The sequence below is a fragment of the Rattus norvegicus genome, chromosome 3, assembly GCF_036323735.1.
Source record: "Rattus norvegicus strain BN/NHsdMcwi chromosome 3, GRCr8, whole genome shotgun sequence".
NCBI classification, from domain to species: Eukaryota; Metazoa; Chordata; class Mammalia; order Rodentia; family Muridae; genus Rattus; species Rattus norvegicus.
The window spans coordinates 34,204,898-34,222,444 of NC_086021.1; the positions used below are offsets into that span (position 1 = coordinate 34,204,898).

At 50.6% G+C, this 17,547-nt stretch overlaps 1 long non-coding RNA gene across 1 annotated transcript; it reads left to right on the forward strand.

Annotated features, from left to right (window-relative positions):
• The first annotated feature begins 9,356 nt into the window (after positions 1-9,356).
• LOC102550392 (uncharacterized) lies at positions 9,357-16,625 on the forward strand. Its single transcript, XR_352215.4, has 2 exons — positions 9,357-10,281; positions 15,966-16,625. It is a non-coding gene; the product is annotated as an uncharacterized LOC102550392 (long non-coding RNA).
• Positions 16,626-17,547: the final 922 nt, after the last annotated feature.

Here is a 17,547-nt window from a genome sequence, read left to right on the forward strand (position 1 = left end):
AGGGGCCAGGGTTGACACAGCATTAGCCACTCACATGCCCCAGCCCCCAGCTTCAGTGGGTTTCAGGGGCTCTTCTCTGGGGATCTTTTTCTCTCGAAGGGATTTAGGGGGGCACTGGAAACAGCCTCACCTGTCTTTCTGTCTGCTCATGCGCATTGTCTGCTCATGCGCAGTAATCTCTTATACCGACTGACCACTCGATGTTGCAATCCTTCTGTGTTGAGGAGTCAGGACCTGTCTTAGTTTCTCCGCTGGTTTTGGGAATCTAGTCAGCTTCCCAGAGGAAGGAAGAGGATGTCAGAGAGGAGGCTCTACTTGGGCTGGTCAGAGATGAGGTACAGGCACCCCCCCCCACTTGTTTGTCACAATATGCTGAAGGTAGGAAAAGACCCCGGACCCTTACATGTCCGTAGTGATATTTACTCCCTTTCTGTGTACCCGCTTCGGGGATGGGAGCCTTCAAGGTAGGAGTTTGTAATTCCCAGAGCAGTACCAGGATACTAAGCTTCTAGAACCTCCTATTTCTTTGTGTTTCTAACCAAGACCCGCTGCTTCTTCCATGGGACAAAGTCAGTGACAAGTCTTAAATCGGCTCTGCCATTTAAAACCACCACAACGAAGGGCACTCAGCGTCATTCCGCAGACTCAGTGCCCAGTTAGGCCTGAAGCAGAGTTATTAGGGCTTTACTCGTCAATTAAGATTTCCATGAGAGTTTGGGTCTAGCACGTGTGGGCACCATCTCTTTATCAAGAGCAGGACTTGCTGACCCAACACACGTGCACGTACACACACACACACACACACACACACACACACACACACACACACACACACACACACACTGGATGCTGGAAGGGTCCTGAAGCCCCAAGGCAGTCCATTAGTGAAATTCAGCCCTGGGAGGGCAAAGGCGTTCTTTTTTTTTTTTTTTTTTGGTTCTTTTTTTCGGAGCTGGGGACCGAACCCAGGGCCTTGCGCTTCCTAGGTAAGCGCTCTACCACTGAGCTAAATCCCCAGCCCTGGCAAAGGCGTTCTTGTGTGGAGTCTGCAGACTTTACTTTGGCCCACTGTAAAGTGCTTTAAATTATAGCAAATGACTCGTGTGTGTCCACGTGCCTAACTCAGTTGCAGAATACATGATGGACCAGAGAGGAACAGTGACCAACATTGTTCAGCCACTTCTGTCTGTACTTCAAGAGTGGGGAGGGTTAGTCTGCTGGCCTGCAGGCTATCCTGCATGTTGGGGTCAGACGTACCCTGAAACTCCAGAAACATTCCAGTCTATGGAAGTAAGAAGTTTGGAGTGCAGACATTTGAGTCTGGACAGTGCACATGTGAGACCATCCATATTTCCCTTCTTCCTCCACTCACATTTACACCGTAGACTGTTGACTCTCTCCATATCTCTGTGCCCAAGGCTGCCATCCTGGCTGCGTGTTTACCACCTCCAACTGGTGGACTCCAAACACTGGTACCCCATGTAAGCCTCCCGTAACCTGGCCTCACTGCCTCTCCGGCCCCTGCCTCCTGCACTCAGGCACACAGGTCTCCTGTCTGGATGCACTCTGAATGGCCAGCTCTTTCCTATCATTTAGCTCTAATTCAAACCAGACTTTTCTTCCTAGCTATATCTACTCAAGAGCCCTCTTCACCTGGGGGAACTTTTCCAACTCTGGGCATTTAAGTATATAATATTGGTATTTAAACAAAACATTAACTGATACATTTATAAGGAAATTAACTTAAAACAGTGCTTTGGCTTGGTGGTGGTGGTGAACACCTTTAACTCCAGCACTCGGGAGGCAGAAGCAGGTGGATCTCTCTGAGTTTGAGGATAGCCTGGTCTACAGAGTGAGTTCCAGGACAGCCAGGGCTACACAGAGAGACCCTGTCTTGAAAAAAAAAAAAACCAACAACCAACCAAACAGCAGGAATAACCAAACCCCAGCCAGTGCTTCTGCATCCATACAAGCTTTCTGGTTATTAAAGATGATGCAAATTTGCATACTGATGGGAAGGCAGTTCCAGCTTGTTCAACACCAAGAGTTAAATGTTCCCTGACTAACGCTGCAGGACAGAAAGCACCTTCAACGTTTTCCAGAGTCAATCAAGATTTTTTTTTAAAAAAAAGTTTGTTTTTATTCTTTTTTAAATTATATGTGTGTATGTGTGGGGATGGGTGTCTGCACCTGTGAGTGCAGGTTCTTGTGGTGGCCAGAAGAGGGCACCAAATTCCCCCGGGACTGGGGTTAAAGACTGTTGTGAGGTGTCCTTCTGTATGAGTTAACCAGACTACCCTCCCTTCCTGCCCCACTCCTTCTCCCTGACCCCTCTCTCTTTAAGACAGGATTTCTTGATCTTGCCCCAGCTGTCCTGGTATTCGTTCTATAGGCCAGGCTGGCCTTGAACTCCCAGAACCCTGCCTCGGCCTCCTGAGTGCACCGCCACACTCAGTCGGTTGCAGTGTTGAGAGAACACGGTCAAGTCGACTTACAGAAGGAAGGGTTTATTTATTTGGGCTCATGGTTCCAAAGGATGAAAGCCCATCATGATGCAGCTGTGACAGCAGGAACATCTGGGAGCTTACATCTCGAACGACAGGAAGGAAACAGAAGAAGTGAACTGTGAATGTTCCAAGTATTAGAAACCTCAAAGCCGGGCCACACCGACATATGTCCTCCAACAAGGCCACACCTCCTAGACATCCCAAATAGTACCACCCACTAGAAACCAAGTATTCAAACATCTGAACCCATGGGGAACATTCCCATCTAAACACCACCATGTGCATGCTGGGAACTGAGCCTGCCCTACCCCCACCCCCACCCCAAGACCAGTACATGCTCTTAGGTGCTGAACCATCTCTCCCCATTGATTAGCATTTCAATTTTATATTTATCAGTGCTAAGAACACTGCAGAGCAGGGTGGAACGCAGTACAAAATGGCAGAGGTGTGCTTAGAGCCGTTTCAGAAACTGCTGGAAAGTCCTACTCTCCAGTCAAAATTCATTTAGCCATTTTTTTAAAAAAATGCAAGTTGTCAGCAGCTCGGTGTTTTGTTTTGTTTTTAAAGCACGCGTTCTAACACAGCACAACATACAGGTATACTGATGCATGCTGAGAAATGATGGGAGAAAAAAATATTATACATTTTTGTTTTCTGTAATTAACCCGTTTCTATAAGAACAGTCAACACTGTGATAGTAAAAACTGTGATAGCTTCAGAATGGCTTGAAACTGGGCTGAGTTGCTTCCAGTGGTGACACTGGAACACTGTAGTGAGACCAGGCACGAGGAAGGCACCGTGTGCCAGCTGCGTGTCCAGAACCAGGCCGCAGTGCAGTCACGCAATGCCCCACGAGGCCAACGCCTCGCCTCGAATTCATGACCTGTTGAGTTTGAGCTCACTTTGGTTATTCTGCATGCAGAACCGTTCACTGTGGACAAGATTTTTGTGAGTCCACATTTAATTACAGAACCCCATGTGGGGTCGGCTGTACTCTCCCAAGCTGTGTTTAGATGTCACACCTTAGACAGGACAGACCTGTTTGAGGTTGAGCCCTCTGTCCTGTATTTTCATCCCATCCGGAGCATTTGAAAACCTCCTTTCTCTCTTCCTGTCTTTGTGTTTTCTGCCTCTCTATGCCGAACATCTTCCAAAAAGCAGGGATGGGGGAGGCCGTGGCTGCACTGGGTGCCTCTCAGCCGCTGCTGGAACAGTGTTTGGAGGCTGAACTGTTTGTTCCTAAAACTGTGTGAACGGTCTCTCCATGCGGTGGTGCCTAAGATCAACAGTACCAGCCCCTGCCACAAAGTAGAGGCACGAAAAGGGCAGCTTCTCCCTCTAGGCCCCACCCACCTGAAGGACCCGGGAACCAGATTTCGGTTGTGCTCCGCACCATTCGGCAATACACTGACTGATGGTTTAACAAGTATCTGGAAGCCCTGAAACAGGCTGTCTCCAGCCCCTGTCTAAGGTTCCCGGACACCACACCACACCTCCACACCCACACCCCAACCCCCACCCCCGGCCCTCAGTGGAAGGGGAGCATGAAACAACCAGCCACCGTCTTGGTAGAGGGCTCTGCAGGGGAGAAACAGGCAGCAGGAACCAGGGCAGGCCTCTCAGGGTTCTGGAACCCTGGTGGAGGAGGTCTTGGCTCCTCAGTTGGGCAGAATTCAGACAGTTTTCTCTGCGATCCACTGCTTACGGGAGTTCACAGCAACGAGGTATTAACTTCTACCATGTGACCCCCAAGGATGAGGAAATGACTTAACTGCACACCTAGAAGCTTTCAGGGTCTCAGACCAGCCACAGGTTAGTAGGTAGTAGATAGCTCCAGGGCCGCTCAGGGACCCATCAGTGGCCGAGGCTGTCCAGAGCAGGCCGTTTGGCATCTGGATCTGACATAGACTCCGAGGATCCAACAAGTCACTCCTGGCCTTGTCGTCCTGTAGAGTAGGATCCCGGGGTCCTCGGGGTAGAAGGAAGGGACCAACTCTCTGGCTGCCCTCTGATTTCCGCACACACACCTGGCACGCATGTCCCTTCCCCCGGGGTTTTGATTTTGTTTTTAACTAAATGTAGTTCAAAATGCAAGGGGCTGGTGAGATGGCTCAGCAGGTAAGAGATTCCTGCTCTCCTAAAGGACCTGGATTCAGTTCTCAGCGCCATGCTGAGTGGCTCTCAGCCACCTGTAACTGCAGTCCTGGGACAACCGAGGCCTGGAATCCCAGACACTGCATTCACTTGCACAAGTCCACACACATACACATATTTTTTAAAAATAATTTTAAAAATTGAAAGGGGGGGTTAGGGATAGAGCTCCGTGTTAGGCATTTGCCTGTAGTGCTTGGAGCCCTAGGACGCTGTCCTGGTGAGGTTTCGGTCAACCTGATACACACTAGGATAATCTAGGAAGGCGGAACTGAGAAGATGTGTCGACCCCTCCCCCGTTGGTCTTCGCGTAAGGCAGCCTACATGGCATTTCTTTGATCAATGATGGTCGTGGGAGGGCCCAGCTCTCTGGGGTTGGTGCCACCCTGGGCAGACGGTTCCATGTGCTCTAAGACAGCAGGCTGAGCGAGCCATGGAGAGCAGGACAGTTAGCAGCATCCCTCCATGGCCTCTGCATCAGCTCCTGCTCCAGGTTCTGCCCTGACCTCCCTTCATAATGGACCATGATGAGGATGGTTATGGTGAGATAAAGAAATAAAGAAATAAACCCTTTCCTCCCCAAGCTGCTTTGGCCCTGGTGTTTATCACAGCAACAGAAACCAACTAAGACACTGTGTGTGTGTGTGTGTGTGTGTGTGTGTGTGTGTGTGTGTGTGTGATCGAATGTGTGTGCCTGTGTGTATGTGTGTGAATGCATGTGTGTGTGCGTATGTGTACATGCATGTATGCATGCGTATATGTGTGTGTGTTCATCCATGTATGTCTTGTGTGCCTCTGTGTGTGTGTGTGTGTGTGTGTGTGCATGTGTGGGCATGCATGTGTGTGTGTGTTCATGCATGTGTGCCTGTGTGTGCCTGTGTGTGAGAATATGTTGATTCTATTTCATTAGCACCGACAAGAACAAATCATTGAGGAATTAATTTAACATAGAAGTGTAAGTTGGACATAGGATGAACTTGCAAGCTCTCTGTAAAATGGACTTGATAATGGTTTTTGTTTTGTTTTGTTTTGCTTTGTTGACGTTTAGGCTGGAGTGACCTGTGTGACTCCTTTCCTGAATCTTCACAGGGATAAGGCTCTGGCCTTGACAGAGGTGGCTCCCGTTCCAGCAAACCAAGGTAAATAAATGCAGAACAAACATCGGGTCTCAGTTGTCGCTGGGTACGAGAGAGAGAGAGAGAGAGAGAGAGAGAGAGAGAGAGAGAGAGAGAGAGAGAAGCTGGCCTGCCTGGCGTGACAGTGTACACTTTAATCCCAGCATTTATGAGACAGAGGCAGGCAGGCCTTTTGAGTTCAAGGATAGCCTGGTCTACACAGAGAATTTCAGACCAACCAAGGTTACACAATAAGATGGGGTTGGGAACAGAGGTGGACACTATGCCACAGTAAAGATGTCACATAGCCATTGTCCTGTTGTCCTTACCTGGCCTTGGAAGGTGACCCCTGTCCTATCTCTGGCTCAGAGCAGAGAGGTGAGGTGACCAGCCGAATGCCACCCTGTGGTAGGGGAGTGACAGACACTGACCCAGTCACTGCACTCAACCTCCCCATTTGCTCTCTGTCCATGTCCTTCCTGAGCATGGAGTGGGGGCCCTCATGTTCCTTCTTCCTTCAAGCTTGCTATGGCTTTGGGGTGGCAGGGACAACTAGCCTCCAGCTGCCCACTTGACCCTCACAGTCAGACTCAAGTGGTGAAGTTGTCATCTTTCTTTATGAACCACGTAACACACACCTCTACTTTTGCATATACTCCGTTATGTAAACAGAGTAGAACAAGATGGCCGATCAAGACTTCAGACACAGATGTGAGACAGGTTCTGGGCTTCAGAAGGAGGTGAAAGCTTTTCCACATCAGTGGGACTTCAATGCTTTTGTGAGGTTGTTTCTCAAGTCTGACAAAATAATCCATATTAAAAAACCTTTCAACGGGTCAACCCCCACCTCTGTGTGTGTGTGTGTGTGTGTGTGTGTGTGTGTGTGTGTGTGTGTGTGTGTGTATGTGTGTTCCAGGTGTGTGGAGACACGAGGACAACTTCAAATATCATTCATTCCTCAAGCATTGTATGTCTTTTTTATTATTTTGAGACAAGGTCTCTCAGTGGCCTGAACTTCATTCACCACATAGGCTGGCTGGCCATGGAGTCCCAGGGAGCTGTTTTGTGTGGACCCAGAGGATCCTACCCAAATCTTTACCATAATGAGTTCTCTCTCCAGCCCTCACCACCTAAGTCTTTACCATTTTTATCCTTTAATTGCTGACAGATGTATGAATCTCTAGATTTGACTTTTTTTCTTCCCTCCAATTCTTTGGGTCATCAAAAAAATCCTTCCATGCCTTTCCTTGTCAGGGTGGTAAGAAGCTGTCTACTAGTGGTGAATTCTTGGGAACAAAATAAAGAAAACCATCAACCTATACTAGCAAGGGGCCCAACAGTGAGCTATGACCCAACAGCCTTTAGAATGACCACAGCCATCCCTCTCATCCAAGTTCCAATGTGACACTTCCTTGAATCTCCTTCCTGTGCAGACCCCTAATCAGGCCGCCCCTTTTGCTTTCCAGAGCTAGGAAAATATGGTGTAGGTGCCCGTTAGACCTGGACTAAATTTCTGCCAAATGATGGGGTTACTTTGAACATGCGAAATGGGTCGTAGGATTACACATAAGACTAGTAAACTCTTGGAAGGGGGCTGGCGAGTGGGGAGGTTGGTTAAGCCCGAAGACCTGAGCTCATTCTGGGACCCACAGAGTGGAAGAAGAGAACCAACTCCTGCAGGCTGTCCTCTGACTGCCACATGTGTATGTGCATGAGTGTGTCCCCTCTAAAGAAAACATAAGGGGTTGGGGATTTAGCTCAGTGGTAGAGCACTTGCCTAGTAAGCACAAGGCCCTGGGTTTGGTCCCCAGCTCCGAAAAAAAGAAAAAAGAAAAAAAAAGACAACGTAATAAAAATTTAAATTGCCCATCTCCTTAGTCACTAGGGAAGGGCCAATGGAGACCCTATGGGACAATGGATAACACCTTGCGGGGTGACTGGGTGACCCACAGAGGAGATCTACAGGCATGAGTGAGACCTGGAGAAAGGAGCCCTGGTCTCCTGGTGGGACTGTAAAAAGATGGTGGTGCCCATTCTCTACAATGGGCACAGGAAGTGATACGGGAGTCTGGGCGCCCTCACCCCAGATGGTTCTCTAGCCATCATGTTTGATGTGAGCAAATACTGACAGGCCCCAGCTTAAGGTGGGGAGAAAGCTTATTTTGGCTCATGGTTTCAGTCTACCATGGTGGGGCAGATGTGGCAGAGGCATGGGGCAGCTAGTCACACTGTGTGCTCAGTCAGGAGGCAGATGGCAAGTTCTGCCTGGTTATAAACCTTACTCCTCTGTCAGAGGATCAGAGGAAATCCCAGGTTCCCTTACTCAAGCTCTGGGGATCTGATGCCCTCTCCTGGCTTTCATGAGCACCTGCACACATGTGTGAACACACACACACACATACATACATAGCACACGTATACACACACACACACACAGCACACGCACACACATACACGCCCTTACAAATAAATAAATATTATGGAACCTGAAAAACTACACCTGAGGTTGGCTTTGGGTCTCCACACACATGTACCTGTGTGTACACCTACATACCGACACATGCACACACACCAAAGGCTGAACTATATGGTGTGTGAACTGTGTCAACGAGGTGGCTACTGTGAAAGTAGGGCTTGACTCAGGAAGCCTGAGGATGGAGGAACCAGATGGGTGACTGCATGCAATAGGTGACACAACCTGGCCATGGTTGTTCCCCACCATCGAAGAAGCCCAAAATGTGACCACAGAAGTTTGAAAAGTAACAGGACACAACAGGAGCATGCCACAGAATGGTTTTTGATCCTACCTTGAGTGAATTCTTCAGAATGGCATGTAGGGGACCCCCTCAAAATTAAATATGTCTGAGCATACAGTTGTACAGTGAGGGACTCTGAGCTGTATTCTCCCATGCTCATAGCAGTTGACAGCTCTGTCTCTGTCTCTGTCTCTGTCTCTGTCTCTGTCTCTGTCTCTCTCTCTCTCTCTCTCTGTATAGGGAGGGGGAGGGCGCATGCTTGAGAGTGTGTGCGCACAAGCACACTGGGTTGAGCCTGCTCTCAGGTCACCCCAGCATCCTGTCCTGGGGTGGAGTCTTTTTTCTTCCTTTCAAGACCACAGTGGACACTGCACTGGCCCTGCATTGGCTGAAGTGTCACAGTCCATGTTCAGCTCTCCACCTCTGGCCCAGGTCACCTTCTGCCCGGCTCCAGATACCTAGGAGGCAGACTCAGCAGCCTGGGGAGGCATACGATGGAACTCTTGGAAGCTGGGGCTAGGCCTCAGCCATGGGCTGGGGCTGAGGCCACCACAGTCAGCTACTTGTGGCTAGCCCTGGCAGTGGCTAGAGCAAGGTCCTGCTCAGGTCAGCTCCTGAGGACCCCACCCTGGGCTCAGCCTGGGCACAGTGCTTCTGTGGAGCCGTGAGGAATGTTTCATCAGGAAGGCAGGTCTATTTTGAGGCCCAGGGAGGAATGGAAGAAAATGAATCCCAGTTTTTAGCTTTTACCCTTAGCCTGTGCCTTTCCCCAGATCTTTGTTGTCGTTGTGTTGTGTTGTTTGTTTGTTGTTTTAGACACGGTTTCTCTGTGTGTCTTTGGTTGACTTGGACCAGGTTGGCCTGGAACTCACAGAAATTCACCTCTGTCTTCCAAGTGTTAAGATTAAAACTGTGTGCCAACCACCCCGTTCTGAAGTCCCCATGTTAGCTGTGAGCCCTGAGGATCATGTGCAATTGTCTATACAATGAGGACATACGGTCTGAGGGGCCAGGAGAGAAAGCTCCCAGCACTAGATACACTTAGGGTACCTGCTGTCTTCTCTTCCTTTTCAGCTGAAGGCTGGCCCTGTCTACCTACACACACACACACACACACACACACACACACACACACACACACACACACCCATCATTCAGACTGCAGGGCCTGGAAGGCTGTCTGTGGTCTATGCAGGTCTCACTACTGTCTGGGAAAGGAAACAGCACAGCAAGCCCCTTGCTTTGGGCAAAGGCCTCCCCACTCCAGCTCACAGTCCCCTCCCTGGTCCCCAGGAGGACTCTCTGCTGGCTCTGGACCCCAGTCTTCACACCAGGGCTCTGCAGCAGCCATATCACTGGAGCTGGTAGTGGGAAGGATCCGAGCCTCTCCCAGGACTTCTGCATTTGCCGGCCTTTGCCTGAGCTGGGGAGGTGGGCTCCTGACTAAGTGGGCCTCTGCTTACGGTCTGCAGGGAGGCAGGCCTGGTTCAACTGGAAATGTAGATACCAGGGGCCTACGAGAGGGAGAGAAGGGAGACTAGCTACCTGATTCTCCTGGAAGCTAAGGGACCAGGTCTCCCCCCTTCCTGTCCCCTGGATGTCCTTGAAGCTATTTTTATGTGTTGCTGGAAACCAGAATTACAGCCAGAGCTGAGGTGCTGGGAGGTTTCCCGGGCGCTCTGGGTCTTGCCTCAGGGAGCAAGGGCCTTTACGGGAAGATTGGTGGAGGTGGGCCAGGAATCCACAGTGCAGGTGAGGAGCATGGGTCCCTGGTCAGTGGAGGTCATTATTAGCAGGCCCCTGATTGGCACACAGGTGAGAAACAGTGACTGGGAGTGCCTGTGACATTCAGTCAGTCAGTCACCTTTGGCCTCTTTTTTTTTTTTTTTTAGACAGTATCTCAGTATGGAGCTCTGGGAACTCTCTATGCAGAGAAGACTGTTTGCAAATTTATAGAGATCGGCTTGTCTCCTGCTTCCAGAGTGCTTGGATTAAAGGCATACATTGCCATACCAGGCATGGTCTCCTTTTAAAAATTACATTAATTTATCTATTTTGTGTGTGCAGCGACTTGTCAGTACACATTCGTGAAGGTCAGATTACAACTAGCAAGAACAGGTTCTCTCCTTTCGAACTGTGGTTCCTAAGAATCAAATTCGGACAAGCTTGGTGGCGAGTACCTTTACCCACTGAGCCATCCTAGCCTCCTTGGGCATTTAAGAAAGAGCCTTCCCAGGGATCAGGAAGCAGGGGCTGGAGTAGGAAGAGTGTTGCCCAGAAGCAGAGCTTGCTGGTCTCTGCCAGATCTGGGTGCAGAATGAGGGTCACCCACAAAACAGAGCCCCATATTCCAGCCACTCACACATTCACGCTCTGCCTCAGAATCCTCCCATGGTTTCCTATTGCTTAGCGCAGTCATACATGCCCAGTTCCTCAGGATCACATCTGAGGAGTTTGACCTTACTTGAGTGCTCTCCTCTTGGCCTGTCCATTCTCAGCCTGGCCAGCACCTTCTAAAGAGCTGAGAGTCGATCCAGAGGGAGGACCAGAGAGCAGGAGGGGTGGGGACGTATGTGGTCCAGGGCAGAAGCTCCGAACTGAAGTGACTACCCAGGTTGCATAACTCAGACTCCCCTTAATACTGTTTGCAGGACACAAAGACAAAATGCTGGAGATTTCTATGGAGAGTTCTTGGTTGCTGCCCTGAACTTTAAAGAGATCATGCACAACAGCTTGTCGATGGCAGGAATTATTGGTTACAGTTCATGGTCACGGGTGCTCTTGGTCTGAGAGCTCCAGTTCTTCAGTTTGCATTTCTCCCTCCAGCTATGCTTCCAGGGCCATGTTCTCCAGTTCCCTGCCTCCATGGCCGGCCCCAAGATGTTCTCTTTCTTGGGCTCCCAGCTCCTCATTCTTGTTTCTTGCTCATGCTTGAAGTGTGTGTGTGTGTGTGTGTGTGTGTGTGTGTGTGTGTTATGTGTGTGGGCTGCGGTGTGTGTGTGGTATGTGTGTGTGGTATGTGTGTGTGGTATGTGTGTATGGTATGTGTGGTGTGTATGGTCTATGACATGTGTGCGTGTGGTATGTGTGTGGGGTGTATGTGGTATGTGTATGTGGTGTGTTGTGTGTGTGGTATGTGTAAGTGTCTATGTGCGTGTGGTATGTGTGTGGGGTGTGTGCATGTAGTGTGGTATGTGTGTTTGCGGTGTGTGTGTGGTATATGTGATGTGTGTGGTCTGTGTTGTGTGTGTGTGGTGTGTATGTAGTATGTGTGTGGTGTGTGTGGTATGTGTATGTGTTGTGTTGTGTGTGTGGTATGTGTGTCTATGTGCATGTGGTGTGTGTGTGGTGTGTGGTATTTGTGTGTGTGTGTAGTGTGTGATGTGTGTGTGGTATGTATGTAAGTGTGGTATGTGTGTGGTATATGTGCGGAATGTTTGTGTGGTAAGTGTTTGTATATATATGTGGTATATGTGTGTGGTGTGTGGGAGTGCAATGTGTTTGGGCGTTATGTGTTTATGTGGTGTGTATTTGTAGTAATGTTTGTGTTTGTGTGTGTGTGTGTGTCTGTCTGTCTGTCTGTCTGTCTGTCTGTCTGTGGGTGTCCACATGGATTTCAGGACGCACTAGGGTGTTCCTTAGAAGCTTCCTGCCTTGGTTTTGAGGCAGGGTCTCTCATGGCCTGAGCATGCTGATTCGGCTAGGCAGGATGGCTCCGGCCTCTGTCTTCTCAGGGCTGGCATTGCAAAGCTGCATCACTGTACCTGGCTTTCCAATGCACAGGTTCTGGAGATTGAATTCACATCCTCCAGCTTGCAAGGCAAGCATTTTACTGACTGAGCCATCTCTCCACTCCTGAACCTCATTTCTGACACCAGGGCAGTCTGTGTCTCTCCAAGGGAAAAGGTGGAAGATGGTCAGGTCATTTACCTGCCCCAGCCAGGGGATGACAGGGAAATGGGGGAGCATTTCAGTCTTGCTCTCCCAAGGCTGATCTGGGGTCCATTTTCTGGGATCCAGGTTGCTGGCTGTTGCCTGCTGATTCATGCCCTTGCTGGCCTTGGGGTTTCTCTCCCCATCATGCACAGTGCCTGAGTGTCTGACTCCAGGCTCCAAGGTGCCTAGACACAGTGTTCTCCCCACAGAAGTCTCAAGCTCTGTTTGCAGGAGCATCTGCAATGTCACTTCCCAAGAGAGTCCCCTTCCCCCACCCTGGCCTCCTCCTTACTTGCTGGGTGTTAGGGCTGCTGTTCTTTCCTTCTAGGGTATTCAGGGGTGCTTGAGGTATGGATTTGTTTGCCTGTTTATTTCTTTAATGTCTGTCTCCCTGGCCAGAGAGTGGCTTCTTGCAGACAGCAATCTCTTTGCCCCCCTCTGCAGCCCAGTTTAGCAGCGTTCCCAGCATACAGCTGACCTGCAGAAAGCTTTGCTGGAGGCATGAGTGAATGGAAGAAGTGATTCAGGCTAAGAGAAGCGCCCACCTAGAGGATATTTGTCCCTGGCCCTGTGCTGGACTCGGGGAATCTAGCTTACCAGACACCAAGTCCCTCCTATGTTATGTCTGTCTTCTGCTTTTGCTGCCACTCAACATTCTTGGCTTCCTTAGAAGAACCCATATCACCTTGTTTCAGATTCTCAGTTCCATTTATGATCCAGTGGCAAAGATGCTGTCATGGATCCCCGGCTGATGGGCAGCGATACCCACACCCACCCAGGCTCTCAAATCTGGACACTGGGACTTCCACCCGCTGCCCTGAGAGATGTTCAGCTGTACATCTGCCTGCCTGTTGCAATGGGGACAGACTGTATTGACTGACAGCTTCCAGTCTCCTCTTCCCACTTTGTTGACAGGCACATTGAGCCCAGCTTTGGATTCCTTCTTGGGCCATGGAGTTAGAAGTCAGGGTCCCAGGGTCTTGTCGCTCCTGAGAAGATGGGTTTCCAGCTTCAGAATGAATACCTACTTCCTGGAGGGTGGCGGGGGACCTTGGTTATAAGAACGTGGGTCACCTCTAGTGCCTCACACCAACCCGGTTTACAGACCACCACGCTGAAGGACGGGGGTGGGTGGTGAGTGGGGAGGGGTGTCTGTCTGGTTCCATGACCGTGGCTCAGGGTGGCTGGTGGCATGGAGCCTGGTTATGTAGAATTCTTGAATCTTAAGAGTTTATAAGCAAAGCAATTCCTAGTACCAAGAAGGATGTCATCAAAACCACGTGGTTCAGGACTCGGCCTGGTGGGCGTCCTCCGCACTGCGGACTGCCACAGGTCTAGTCTTCTTTTGAGTGACACACAAGCCACACCCAAATCTTCCGCTCATTAGTCCTCCTGGCCACGCCCCAGTCCAACCCCCGGCGCTATAGGCCCCGCCCCCGCGGCCTCCCATTGGCCTCCGTTTCCATGGTTACACGGGACCTGCGGCGCTGCTGGCTTCCTGACACGTGTCCCACGGAGCCGCCCGGAATTTGACAGGGGACCATGTGCGCGGCAGCGCGGGAGCCAGACAAAGACGGGGAGGCGGTGGGGGACGAAGCCCGGTGGAGAGGCGAAGCCAGGTGGAGAGGCTGAGAGCCGCGCGCTTCCCGCCTGCTGGACAACTTGCTCCCTCTTTATAGCTCGAAGAGGGGATTAAACAAACAAACAAAAAATTAATGGGAGAGTGAGGTGCGAAACAATCAGAACCAGCCCCACCTACTGTCTCTCCTCCAGGAAAAACCCACAGGCAAACATCTTTTATGACTCTGAAAGCCCAGATTCCCTACTTACACCTCCTGGCCCTGGGCATCTCAGCGCACCTTGACTTCAACCTGTGGGGTTCACATTCTGCTGGTTTTGCCTGACTAGTTAAGGAAAGCTTTTTCAGCGTGGTTTTTTCAGTGCTTGAAAAAAATGAAATCCAAGCAATCGTGAGGAATCTCTCACCAAGACCTCTCCGGGCCATGCATCCTCTGCTGCTCTTACTGCCCTCAGGTATCCTCTCCGGTGAGGCGCTCCTGGGCTCTGACCCCAGCGCTGTGGGGCACGGACTTGTGTCCTCCCACATCCTCATTTCTCCTCTTGCAGCCCTTCGTGGTTAGTAGCTACCGTAACAAATCACTCCAGATTTAGTGTCATAAAACAACGGCAGAGTTCTATAGGTCAGAGGTCAAATCTGGGCGAATTCAAGGTGTGCAGCAACATTGGGTTCTGCAGTTTTCGTGTGTGTGTGTGTGTGTGTGTGTGTGTGTGTGTGTGTGTGTGTGTGTGTGTGTGTGTTCGCCCGTGCGCGTGAGAGAGACAGAGAGAGAGAGAGAGAGAGAGAGAGAGAGAGAGAGAGAGAGAGAGACTAGGTTCCTTCTGCAGGCTCTCTTGTGCATGTATATGTGTGTGTGTTAGCAGTGTTCTTTCTGCAGTCTCTGTCTCTGTATCTTTCTCTGTCTCTCATGTGTGTGTGTGTGTGTGTGTGTGTGTGTGTGTGTGTATGTGTGTGTGTGTGTGTGTTGGGTTTTCTTTCTGCAGTCTGTTTCTCTCTCCTGTGTGTGTGTGTGTGTGTTTTAGCACTGGGCTTGTTCTGCTCTCTCTCTCTCTCTCTCTCTCTCTCTCTCTCTCTCTCTCTCTCTCTGGTGTGTGTGTGTGTGTGTGTGTGTGTGTGTGTGTGTGTGTAAAGATCAGCTTCCTTGCCTTTTTCCAAGCAGAGAGTCCACCCACGGACTACCTTCCCGACCTTTGGTCCTGATCTTAGTTGCCTTGCTTGAGCACTTGCTCTTCCGGTACCTGCTTTCCCATTTCAGAGCCCCTCAATTTCTCAGATGATCTCCAATAACCCCCCACCTCAATGACTGGTGAGCTGTCTCGGTTCCTTCTGCCTCTGGAGTTCTCTGTGGTGAAACAAGCCATCTGTGCACCCCGGGGGTTAGGCTGGGCACATTGTTCTGCTAACCAGCTCACCTCTCAACCCTCCCTCCCATACCCCAAGGTTCTTTCTGTTCCCACGATGCCTGCGATGGTGCCAGCCCACTTCGGGTCTCCTCTGACCATAGGCCAGCCCTCTAAGTATACATGCAGCCTCCTCTACCTGCAAAGAGAGCTGAACGGCGCTTGGACACACACAAACCTTCATCTGCCCCACCCATTCAGCTCCCCCAGACCCTTCCCTCTCCTATCCTGTTCCCTTTGCCTTCTGAATTTGAAATCATATCCTGTTTCCTGTATATTCCCGGGTGTTTGCTGCCTCCTGGCCTTCACCTGGGGGTTCCGCGCTGGATCGTTGTCTGCCTTCATTCATGTCCCTAGGAAGCCAGGAAGCCTTGACTGACCTTCACCTGGCCCCTTTCCTCGGTCATCCTTCCCAGCACCTATTATTATTGTTGTTGTTGTTGTTGTTATTTATTAGTCTGACAGAGCATGGAGGTCTTGCCTGTCTCTCAACCTTCACAGTCCTGTGTCTTGTCTGTTAGGCCATGGAGCGCACCATGAGCTGGTCCCGGTTCACACAGGAATCCTGTGAACTGGTACTGAAGCCCAAGGACTTGATCTAGGGATGGAAGAACCACTGGGCATGAAGGATAGGTGGAAAAGCCTGTCCCTTGGCAAGGCACACATGATGCCAGAATGACAGCAGCGACGGCGCCAGCAGCCGCGGACGCCGGAAGCCGCGGACGTCGGAAGCCACTGACACCGGAAGCTGCTTCGCGTTTCTCAGAATGGCTCGTGAATCCAACTCTCACCTTCTCCCCACTTTATGGGTGAGGACCTCGGACTCAAAAGCTATACCTGGCTTTTGAATAGACTGGAGGCCGGGGAAGTTTCTCATGATCCCTGCTTGAAGTGGGGTGGGGGCTAGCCCCGGCTGTTGTTGAGGTGAGGCATGGCGGCTCTTCCTGGAGGAGGCCGAGGCTGGTCAGGACTTGGGTGGGGCTAGGCAGGCCGCTGGGAAGCCACTTCCTGCATGCTCTTCCCCAGTACGGCTTCCTTCCAGACCCTTCCTGTTTCCTTTTCCTCACTGCTCAGCCAAGCGATTGTCTCCCTCAGCCCTCTCTGGGCCTGCCCAGGCAGGATGTGGAGGCAGGAGGTTCGGTTTACAAAAGTCAAGTGTGGATTAAACACCGTGAACTACAGACTCAGTGTGGCTCAACAGTAACTTTTGTGTTATGTGTGTTTTACCAAAATAAACGGAATTGAAGGGGGGATGAGATGGCTCAGTGGACAAAAGAGCTTGCTGCCAAGCCGGAGGGCCTGAATTCAGTCTCTGGAACACACATGGTGGAAGGAGAGAAACCATTCCTGCATATTGTCCTCTGGCCTCTACACAGGGTCTGAGGTATGACGTGTACTCTCCCCTCCAAATATATTTTAGTGATTGTAGTTTTGTGTGTGTGTGTGTGTGTGTGTGTGTGTGTGTGTGTGTGTGTGTGCGTTTTGTTTTTGTTTTTTTTTGTTTTTCTGAGACAGGGTTTCTCTGTGTAGCCATGGCTGCTCTGGAACTCGCTATGTAGACCAAGCTGGCCTTGAACTCAGAGATCTGCCTGCCTCTGTCTCCCAAGTGCTGGAATTAAAGGTGTTCACCATCACACCCAGCTATGATTATAAAATTTTAACATCGAAATTGTAAAAAGAAAGGAAAGTGGCCCATATTCCCGAATGTGAGTCTCCTTCACTGTGAAGTGGTCACCACCCCCTTGCCCCTCCCCATACCTGGTCACCGCCCCCTTGCCCCTCCTCATGCCCCTCCCCATGCAGGAGGGCTGGCATTCCCATAATGGGGTGCTTCTAGCTCCAAGGACCCATGGTAGGGAGATATTAGGAGTTTGGGTTCCAGACGGGCCCTTCTTCCTCAACTGCTGGCAGCCTTGAGAGTCCTGGGATGTTTTCTCTCCCCCACTTTCCTCTTCCAACAACTATGGTTCGTAGAGATGTCCTCCCCAGTGGGTGGGAGGCCTCCGTTGGCATACCGGTGCCACTACACCATGTTTTGACTATCATGACACACAGACTCCTGTCTTTTAAGATTTCTTTCTTTCTTGTGAGTGTGTGACTGCA